Here is a 9,584-nt window from a genome sequence, read left to right on the forward strand (position 1 = left end):
ATAAGAGGCATGACACTTTCAGTTTTATTCACCATTTCCTTTCTAATAATTCCCAACATTCTGTTTGCTTTTTTGACTGCCACAGCACACTGAACTGACAATTTCAATGTGTTATCCACTATGACACCTAGATCTTTCTTGGGTGGTAGCACCTAATATGGAACCTAGCACTGTGTAACTATAGCAAGGGTTATTTTTCCCTATATGCATCACCTTGCACTTATCCACATTAAATTTAATCTGCCATTTTGATGCCCAATTTTCCAGTCTCACAAGGTCTTCCTGCAATTTATCACAATCTGCTTGTGATTTAACTACTCTGAACAATTTTGAATCATCTGCAGACTTGATTACCTCACTCGTATTTCTTTCCAGATCATTTATAAATATATTGAAAAGTAAGGGTCCCAATACAGATCCCTGAGGCACTCCACTGCCCACTCCCTTCCACTGAGAAAATTATTCATGGCTATATGACTTGTGCATAAAGTTGTCTTCAGTAGACAAATGGGTACAATACTGGTCATGTTGTGATCTTTTGGAACAATGGTATATAAAACACCTAAATAAAATAAATATAGATATTATAGATTTGAGATTTATGAGTGTCTTTACAGGGTGTTTCAGGTTGTGTACAGAGTTTTAGAGGCTGGTGCCTCTACCTGGGAACGAAGGTGTTAGTGGGTGGGATTTCCCTCCTTTCACCCCAGGAAATCAAATGGGACTGTGAACAAGACTGGCAGTATGTACAAATAGATACAGGTTTATTAGACTATACATCCATATATACCATATTTTCCGGCGTATAAGATGAGTTTTTAACCCCTGAAAATCTTCTCAAAAGTCGGGGGTCGTCTTATATGCCGGGTGTCATCTTATAGGGTGTATATTTGCCGGCGTATAGGACGCACTTTTTTCCCCTGAAAATAGGTGAAAAATAAGGAGTGCGTCCTATGCGCCGGTAATCCAAATTTACAGTGTCTGGTGGATTCCCCGCTCCGGCCAATGCGCTCTTGCTCCCCGAGTCACTCACCCTCACCTCTGGACGCCGTAGAAATTGATTCTCTGCGCCCTCGCTCCTCGAGTCACTCCCCCCAGATGCTGTAAAATGTTCATTCTCCTCTTCCCGATTGGCCGGTGCTGGGTAAAAGGGGCTTGCTTCGGCAAGCCCCTTTTGCCCAGCACCGACCAATTGGGCAACGTGCCTTCGCTCGAGTCACTCCCTCCCCCCCACCGGATGCTGTAAAAATATTCATTCTCCGTTCCCTTGCTCCCCGATTGGCCGGTGCTGGGCAAAAGGGGTAGTCTTATATGGTGAGTATATCCCAAACTGTATATTTTAACTGGAAAAGTTGTGGGTCGGCTTATATGCCGGAAAATACGGTATTTCTACATGAGTATGTACATGGCTAATAAGATGTCAAACCACACACTTAACTACTTGTTAATAGTCTGTCTACACAACTGTATACATTAGCAAGAACATTTAGTATTTGGCAATTTGGGGTTGTTGGCCTCCACCATATACCTCAAAATAGAATAGAAGGGACCTTTTATGTTCCCGCTTACTCAAGAAGTATTGTTATCCTCTCCCCCTTTATCCCAAGCCTCACCCATGTGAAAAGATACAACTAGGCTAATGGGTAGTGTTGGCCTGTGGGGGGGTGTGGTCTGCTGTATCTAAACCATTTTCTTCCACTCTGCTGAAAGGGTATTTGCCAATGCTGGGATCCGTGTCCTCCTGAGGGACCTGACTCCACCTCCTAGACTGCTGCTGGGGTCCCCTCACTCAAGGGGGGGGAATCACTCTACCTTCTACTGTAGTTCAGTTCTCCATCTGTAGGAAGATTTTCCCTGGCTTGGGTTTATAGCTTCACTAGCCTCATGGCTGTTTTAGCGTTCAGTGGTGCTGACCCTCTGCAGTTTCAGCTCCCCTAAGCTCAGGGCTAGTTATGTGCTGTTAGCCAGCCTAGATAAAATTATTTTATCTGTTGCCAGATTCTGTATGGGTTACCTCTCAAGCAAAAAGCCAAGATGCAGGCAGGCCCATAGAGCGAGACCATCTGCATAGCCATCCTTCTGTTGTCTGGGAGCTTGGCACCCAAGTATCTGAAAACCGTATGTTAATCAGTGTGAGAATCTGGTTCCTTTTTAGGACTGTTCGCCAGTACATTACTCTCATAAATCCCTTTCCAGTCATAGTTCTGTAATTTGAGTTTGAATCCTCTGATATTTTTCTTTTTTTTTTAGTATATTTCCTACAAAATTAACAGCAGAAGTTCAAATATGCAAATCCCCTACCTGAATATCTGACTAATCTAGTCAATGGTCAGTTAAGTACCTTCACACTAAAAGGGTCTGGCAACCTTTTCAATTTCATTCTGTTTCCTGGACTGGCGGCTCAAGTTACATAGTTGCATTGTCTTTGTTTTTTTTTCCTCTGCTGTAGTTCACTTAAATGGTTGCATGCTCAAACCTCTGTCTCTTGTGAGCAGGAGTTTCACTCTCCATCACTTAAATTTCTTGTTGTCCTCAACAGGATACTACTCTCTTGCATGTACCTCTCCTTTAGACCAAAGTCTCAAGGCATTCCTTCATTACTTTTGGGTAATAGGCAGTCACCTGTTTGTGTGCTACTGTCAGGGGGACATTCAGTGGGTTTCCAGGGCTATCATAAGTGAACTTTATTGTGGGCTTTACAGTACTACCTATCCTGGGCTCTCAGGGTGGCAGTGGAACCAATTCCTCAGCTGCTGTAGTTTCTGATTCTCTCTCAGGGTGAATCTCATCTGTGGCATTTTTCTCCTTCGTTTGTTCCAGGTTGTCCATCCCTCTCGCCATCTGTACCACCCTCAGTCCTATCATTACTCTGGAAGGCTTCTTGGATTTCTCTGTCCTGTGTTTCCATCCCCAGACACTGTCTTACTAAGTCTCCCAAGGATGACTCCGTCAAGAGTATACTCAGATCTGGCCTACTGCCAGTTAAGGCTGTGACCAACCCATCATCTGAATGGGAGGAGCCTGGCTTAGCAAAGTCCGAGGAGGCCAACTCTCCTTGGGCTTCCTCACAGTGTTGACATAAGTTGGAATTCAGGTCAGGCTGTGAAGCCCTAATATGACAAGCAATTTCAGAGATTAAGGCACTTAGGTTTCTTATTGCAGGCGTCATTGGCAGCAGTAGCTTGTGCTTAAAAATTTATGCACATAAGTTTTGAGTACCTAGGTGGGGCATGGCTAGGTTCACGCACAGCCCATGCCCACAACTCTTCCTGTATCGCACGTCTTCAAAGGTGTGTGCGTAGAGATGCGCCCAATGTTACACGCACAGCCGACGCACTGCTGCTTGTCCTGTACAGGGAGCAGAACTGAAGAACCTTCCTGATCCAAGGCGCTGCAAATAGATCAACATCCAAGCTTCCTCAGAGGCAGAAGATCCAATTCGTAACCCATTGGTCCAGAGACCATTCATGGGGTCTGAAGGCACAACTCAGTTGGTCTGCTAGCACATTCTCTGTTCTGGCCAGGTACATGACCCTGAGCACCATCCCGTGAGAAAGGGCCCAAGACCATATCTGAACCACCTGCTGACACAGAAGGTACGAACCCGTACCTCTCTGCTTGTTGACATACCACATTGATATGTGGTTGTTGGTTTAAATCAGGACAACTTTGTTGGATAGCTGATCTCTGAAAGCCCATAGAGCGTACCTGATCTCCCGGAGCTCCAGAAAAATTGATTTTGTAACAGCATTCCTGGGCAGACCAGATACCCTGAGTGCTGAGCCCATCTACATGAGCTCTCCAACTTAGAATGGACACATCCATAGTTAGGACAATTTGGATAGGAGGGCTTCAAATGGAGATCCCTCATTCCAGATTTGAAATTACCTGCCACCAGGACAAAGAGTCAGAGAGGGGTGGGATGACTTTCATGCAGTCCTGGAGGCTCTGTGTGGCCTGATGCCACTATGACCTCATGATCCATTGGGCTTTCCACATAAACAAGCATGCCAAAGGAATGACATGAACTGTTGCGGCCGTGTGCCCAACAACCTCAACATGTGCTAAGCTGACACCTGCTGGCTCTGTTGTATCTCTGCCATGATGATCATCAGGTTGATGGCCCTTTGTAAAGGCAGGAAGGTCTTGGCCTAAGTCACGACTAGCAGGGCTCCTATGAAGTCCAATTGAGGTGACAGGCTGAGATGGGACTTTGGGTAGTTGATGACGAACACTAGTGACTCCATCACATGGATGGTCAAGCACATGGTCCTGACAGTCCCTGCCTGAGTGGTGCTTTGACCAATCAACATCCAGATTACAGAAGACATGCACTCCCATTCCAGCTAGGAATTTTGTAAAGACACATGGGGCTGATGCAAGCCCAAATGGCAACACGTGATATCGGAAGTGTTGTTTTCTCATCACATATCTGAGATACATCCAGTGACTGTGGAAGATCTCGATATGGGTGTACAGGTCCTTCAGATCGAGGGAGCATAGTCAGTCCCCTTTTTACAATGGATTAAGGTGCCTAGGGAAATCTAGAACTTTTCTTTTTGAAAAAATCTGTTCAAGGTCCTCAGGACTAAGAGGGGAAGGAGTCCTCCTGTTTTCTTTGGAATCAAAAAGTACCTGGAGTAAAATTGCCACCCTCTTTACTCTGGTGGAATGGGCTCGACCGCTCTGGTTGATAAAAGGGAGGAGAGCTCCTTGGGCAGTACCTCCTGATGTGCTACAGGACCCCAAAATGGGCTCGGAGAGCAATTCGGTAGGGCATCCAAAAGGTTTAATCGGTACTGTGATGATCACGTAGTGGCGCCCCCTAGCAGTCCCCTACACTGACCTCTGGACTCCTCTATATTTGGGGAATAAGACGTAGAATGAGGGCATACCTTAGTTCTTCACATTCTCACTGAAGTCTCTGGCTTAGACCAAGGCCAGGTAGATAGTCCAGAAGCAGTGCTGCCTCCTCATGGGGTAGAATGGGATGTGCTCCATCATACTAGGCTCTGGTTATTGGCTCCTCATTCTCCAGACACACTGATAACTGTTACAGCAATACTAGTTAGGTGTCTTCATTACTGTTTATGCCAAGGTGTCCATCAGCTCAAGCTTTTCCTCTCTTTCATTTGGCAACTCAACCTCCATTGGCTCTGGTTCTCCATACTCTCTTTCCTCCCCCTGGACCTCCGTCCCACCCCAATCAAAATCACCTAGGCTACCTCCAGGAGATCCCGGCCATGCCCTCTCCTGCCTGATTGCTTCCTGTTTTTGCTTCCAGGTATCCTCCCAGAGCTAGGCCCCCTGGGAAATGTAGCCCTGTAAGGTTTTAGGGGCTTCCTGGGACTTCTGACTTTTTTTGTGCCCTGCCTATAGCTTCTCATGGTTTTCTGTGGGAGTCAGTTGTCTCCAGAGTGAGTACCTCCTTTCTAACCTCTCCTGGATCATCACATACATCCCACTCCTTTTAAAGACTCGAGGAGCCTTGGATACCTTAGTTACCTCTATTTCTTCTTGTCTAGATAGGCCATCCACATTCACATGTTCTTTTCCGGTCTTATGTACCAAATACAAATTATATGCTCGGAGAGCCAGGTACCATTGTATGATGTGGTTGTTGATATTCCTCATTTGTTGAGGCCATTTCAATGGAGCATGGTCTGTTACTACCCTGAAATGTCAGCCCAGTAAGTAATAGCGAAGGGCCTCGATAGCCCACTTAAGTGCCAAGCATTCCTTCTCGATTCTAGCATAACTACGTTCATGCTATAGTACTTTTGACTTAGATACATGACCGGATGCTCTTCACCGTCATGTACTTGGGATAATACCATACCCAAGCAATCCCCAGAGGCATTGGTTTGTAGAATGAATTCCTTCTGGAAATCCACTCCTTTTAACACAGGTTCCTGACATAGGAACATCCACCCTCCCACTGGGGCTAAGGGGAACAAACACTTTACTCCCCATAGTGACTAAGAGAACAGACACCTCTTCTCCCAGCAAAACCACAAGAGTTAGGATCTAAATCCATAGAGCAAGTTCAGAAAACTTTCACCTTCCCCATCATCATAAAATCTCCCCCTAACCTTTACTTGCCCCAATACCTGGAGTTTGTTTAGGGCATGTTCAATCGCAGCTGACTCCATATCCTCGGGGACACCATTCACCAATATAACCCATAACCAATATAACCCCTTCACTTCTACACCAATTTTTCAACACCAATACATCGTTAGCATCCATTTTTTCACTAATCTGCTGGTCACAGTATGAAAAATCAAAATTCATCAAATTAATCCCAGCGGTGCCTTCAAAAATTTATGTAATGCCCCCTTGACTGCTTACCTCATGGGGCATTCCTGGGTTCGGGACCGACCTGGCGGGAGCCCCCCTAGGGCAGACTCCATCGGTCCTCACGTTTTTGGCGCCTGGTGCCTCCACCTGTGGGAAGAAGGTGTTAGTGGATAGGATTTCCCTCTCTTCACCCCAGGAAAACAAATGGGACTGTGAACAAGGCTGGCAGTATGTACAAATATATACAAGTTTATTAGACTATACAAACATATACATTTCTACATGACTATGTACATTGCTAATAGGATGTCAATCAGCACACATATACTTTGGTTGGTAGTCTCGGTGTACACAACTGTATACATTTCTACAAGATAGCAGTGTTGGCCTGGGGGGGTCCATCTCCTTCTGCTCCGCTGAGAGGTCCGTGCCAACACTGGGGCCAGGGAGACCCAACTCTGCCTCATAGTCTGTCATAGTCATAGACCCGACTCTGCCTCGCTGAAATGCTGCTGGGGTCCCTTCACTCTTGGGGGGCCCAAGCCCACCTCCCGGTCTGCTTCTGGGGTCCTCGTCCCCTCCAGAGGACCCATCCCCACTTCTCTGCACTGCTACCATGGTCCCTTTGCTCTTGGGGGGGGGGGGAGCCAACTCCACCTCCTAGACTGCTGCTGGACCCCCTAGGGCAACGCTGCGGAAGGAGATGGACCCCCCATGCCAATACTGCCCACCAGTCCAGTTGTTTGGGTTCACTTGGTGAGACTGGGGGAAAAGGGGGAGGTTAATAACAATGCTTGAGTAAGTGGGAATGCACGAGATCCCCTCTGTTCTATTGGGTGGTATACTGTGGGGACCAAGAACCCCAAATTGCCAAATATTAAATGTTCTTGCTACCTTGTAGAAATGTATATAGTTGTGTACACCGAGACTACCAACTACAAGTATATAAGTGTGCTTAAGCAGCAAAGTCCATGCCGGGAACTGGCTACCGGACCAAGGCATACTTCTGAGGGATCTCGGAAATCGCCTCAGAAATTCTCAACTGGGCAGGGACCTTTAGGTATCACCGCAGGAGAGCGGAGTCAATTTTCTCCAATTTAGAGTGAAGAATTTCTCCTTCCAAAAAGTACAATTCCCATAGGGAATTCTCCGTCTCCATCTGCTGGAGACAGAGGATACTGGAGGGCTGACGTCATGGCAGGGGTATATGTACTATGACATCAGCTTTACAGCCTTACTCCGTCTCCATCTGCTGGCAGGGGAGCATATCCCATTGGTCCTTAGTAAATCTGGCTACATGCTAGGAAAATTAAGATAAAGGAGGTGAAAATGCCTTTGTCCAGGGCCTTGGTGAGGCCTCATCTGGAGAACTGTGTTCAGTTCTGGAGACCATATCTCAAAAAGGATAGAGACAAGGCAAAGGCAGTCCAGAGAAGGGCGATGGTGTGGGGTAGATATTGGATGACCTATGAGGAGAAACTGAAGGATCTGAATATGTATGCACTGGAAGACTTGAGATGAAGGGGGCGAATTGTTACAGAGCTTCAGATACCTGAAAGGTTTTAATGATGCACAAACTTTGAACTTTTTCTGTTGGAAAGCAGACAACAGAACTAGGTGACACAAAATTAAACTGCAGGAGAGACGACTTGAAACCAACATCAGGAAATATTCCTTCAGAGAGGATGGTGGATGCCAGGAATTCTCTTTCGGTCGAAGTGGTGAGGATGAAAACTGTAAACAAATTAAAAAAGGCATGGAATAAACACCATGGATCCCTAAAGGCTAGAGCATGGGAATGAAGAAAAGGATGCATGGAGGAAACTTGCATGGAGCGGCAGTTACTACCCTTAACCAATTAGTTTTCATGATTTTGACATAATCGCAATATCACATTCTGCTTCATTGGTGGGGGTAAAAGAGGAACTGGATTCAGATGACAACCAATGCTGCGCCCTGACATTTTTATGCTCTGGGATACTGATACACAGACGTTAGGGAAAAGTGCAGGCCTGCTTCTATGGCCAAGTCCAAAAGCAAAGCACTTTCAAGCTGCATTGTTTGAATTACCAAGGCTGCTCACCCCATAAAAATGTTGCTAACAGGAATTTTGTTATGGTTCCTAGAGGAGAGGTCCATAAACTATTAGGAATAGTAGTTTGGGATTAATGTTTGGGTACTTGCCTGATACTTGTGACTTGGATTGGCATCTGTTGGACACCGGATGCCGGGACTGATGGACCCTTGGCATCTCTTATGTTATAAGTTTGGCAGTTGCTTAGTTTTTTGTTTTTTTTTTATTTATCAATTTTACATATTTATTTATTTATTTGAAGCTTTTATATACCGAGGTTTAGCGTATGCCTTCACCCCGGTTTACATTGAAACGAAACAATGATATATAGAACAAGTAGTGAAACAAAAGTATATGCATATAACAGGTCATGGAGCAGGTTGTAACAGGAAATAACTAAAATAGTTTAAGCCAAATAATGAAAATGAATATAGAAACGAAAAACGAGGAAGGTATATACAAACTCATGCTCTAAATACAAGAAAGTATGAGTGGGAAATGAAGGAAAGAAGGGGGGGGAATGGGTGGGAGGTAGGGGTCGGGGGGATAGAGGGGGAGGCAGTGGGAGGAGGAAGGGGTAAATATCTGCGGAAAAGAGAAGAGGGGAGAAGGAGGTGGAGGCTTAAGGCATCACAATTGTAATTTGCTTAAATCATCATTGAAAGTCTGGCTGAAGATCCAGGTTTTCAGTTCTTTTTTGAATGATTTATTATCGATGATATTGGTGAGGTAGCATGGTAGGGCATTCCAGAGTTTTGGCCCAGCTATGGAGAGAGCTCTATTTCTGGTGTTCGTAAGCTTTGCCATGGGATATGTGGGTATTTCGAGAAGTCATTTGTCAGAAGTTCTGGTGTTCCGTTGAGGTTTGTGGGGGTGGAACATTTTACTGACTGCAGAGTTATCTGTATTGTGTACTGCGTCGTGGATGATCGTCAGGGTTTTGTATTCTATTCTCTGAATGATTGGTAGCCAGTGTAGACTTTTTAATACTGGGGTGATGTGATCCGATTTTTTATTTCCGGTCAGTACTCTAGCAGCGGCATTTTGCAGTAACTGTAGTGGTTTTATGGTGGATTTGGGGAGACCTAGTAACATTGAGTTGCAATAGTCTAGGCTGCTGAAGATCAGGGATTGTAGTACTGTTCGGAATTCCTGATGGTGGAGGAGCGGTTTTAGGTGTTTTAGTACATGAAGTTTATAGAAACCTTCC

Source organism: Rhinatrema bivittatum, chromosome 1, assembly GCF_901001135.1.
Source record: "Rhinatrema bivittatum chromosome 1, aRhiBiv1.1, whole genome shotgun sequence".
NCBI classification, from domain to species: Eukaryota; Metazoa; Chordata; class Amphibia; order Gymnophiona; family Rhinatrematidae; genus Rhinatrema; species Rhinatrema bivittatum.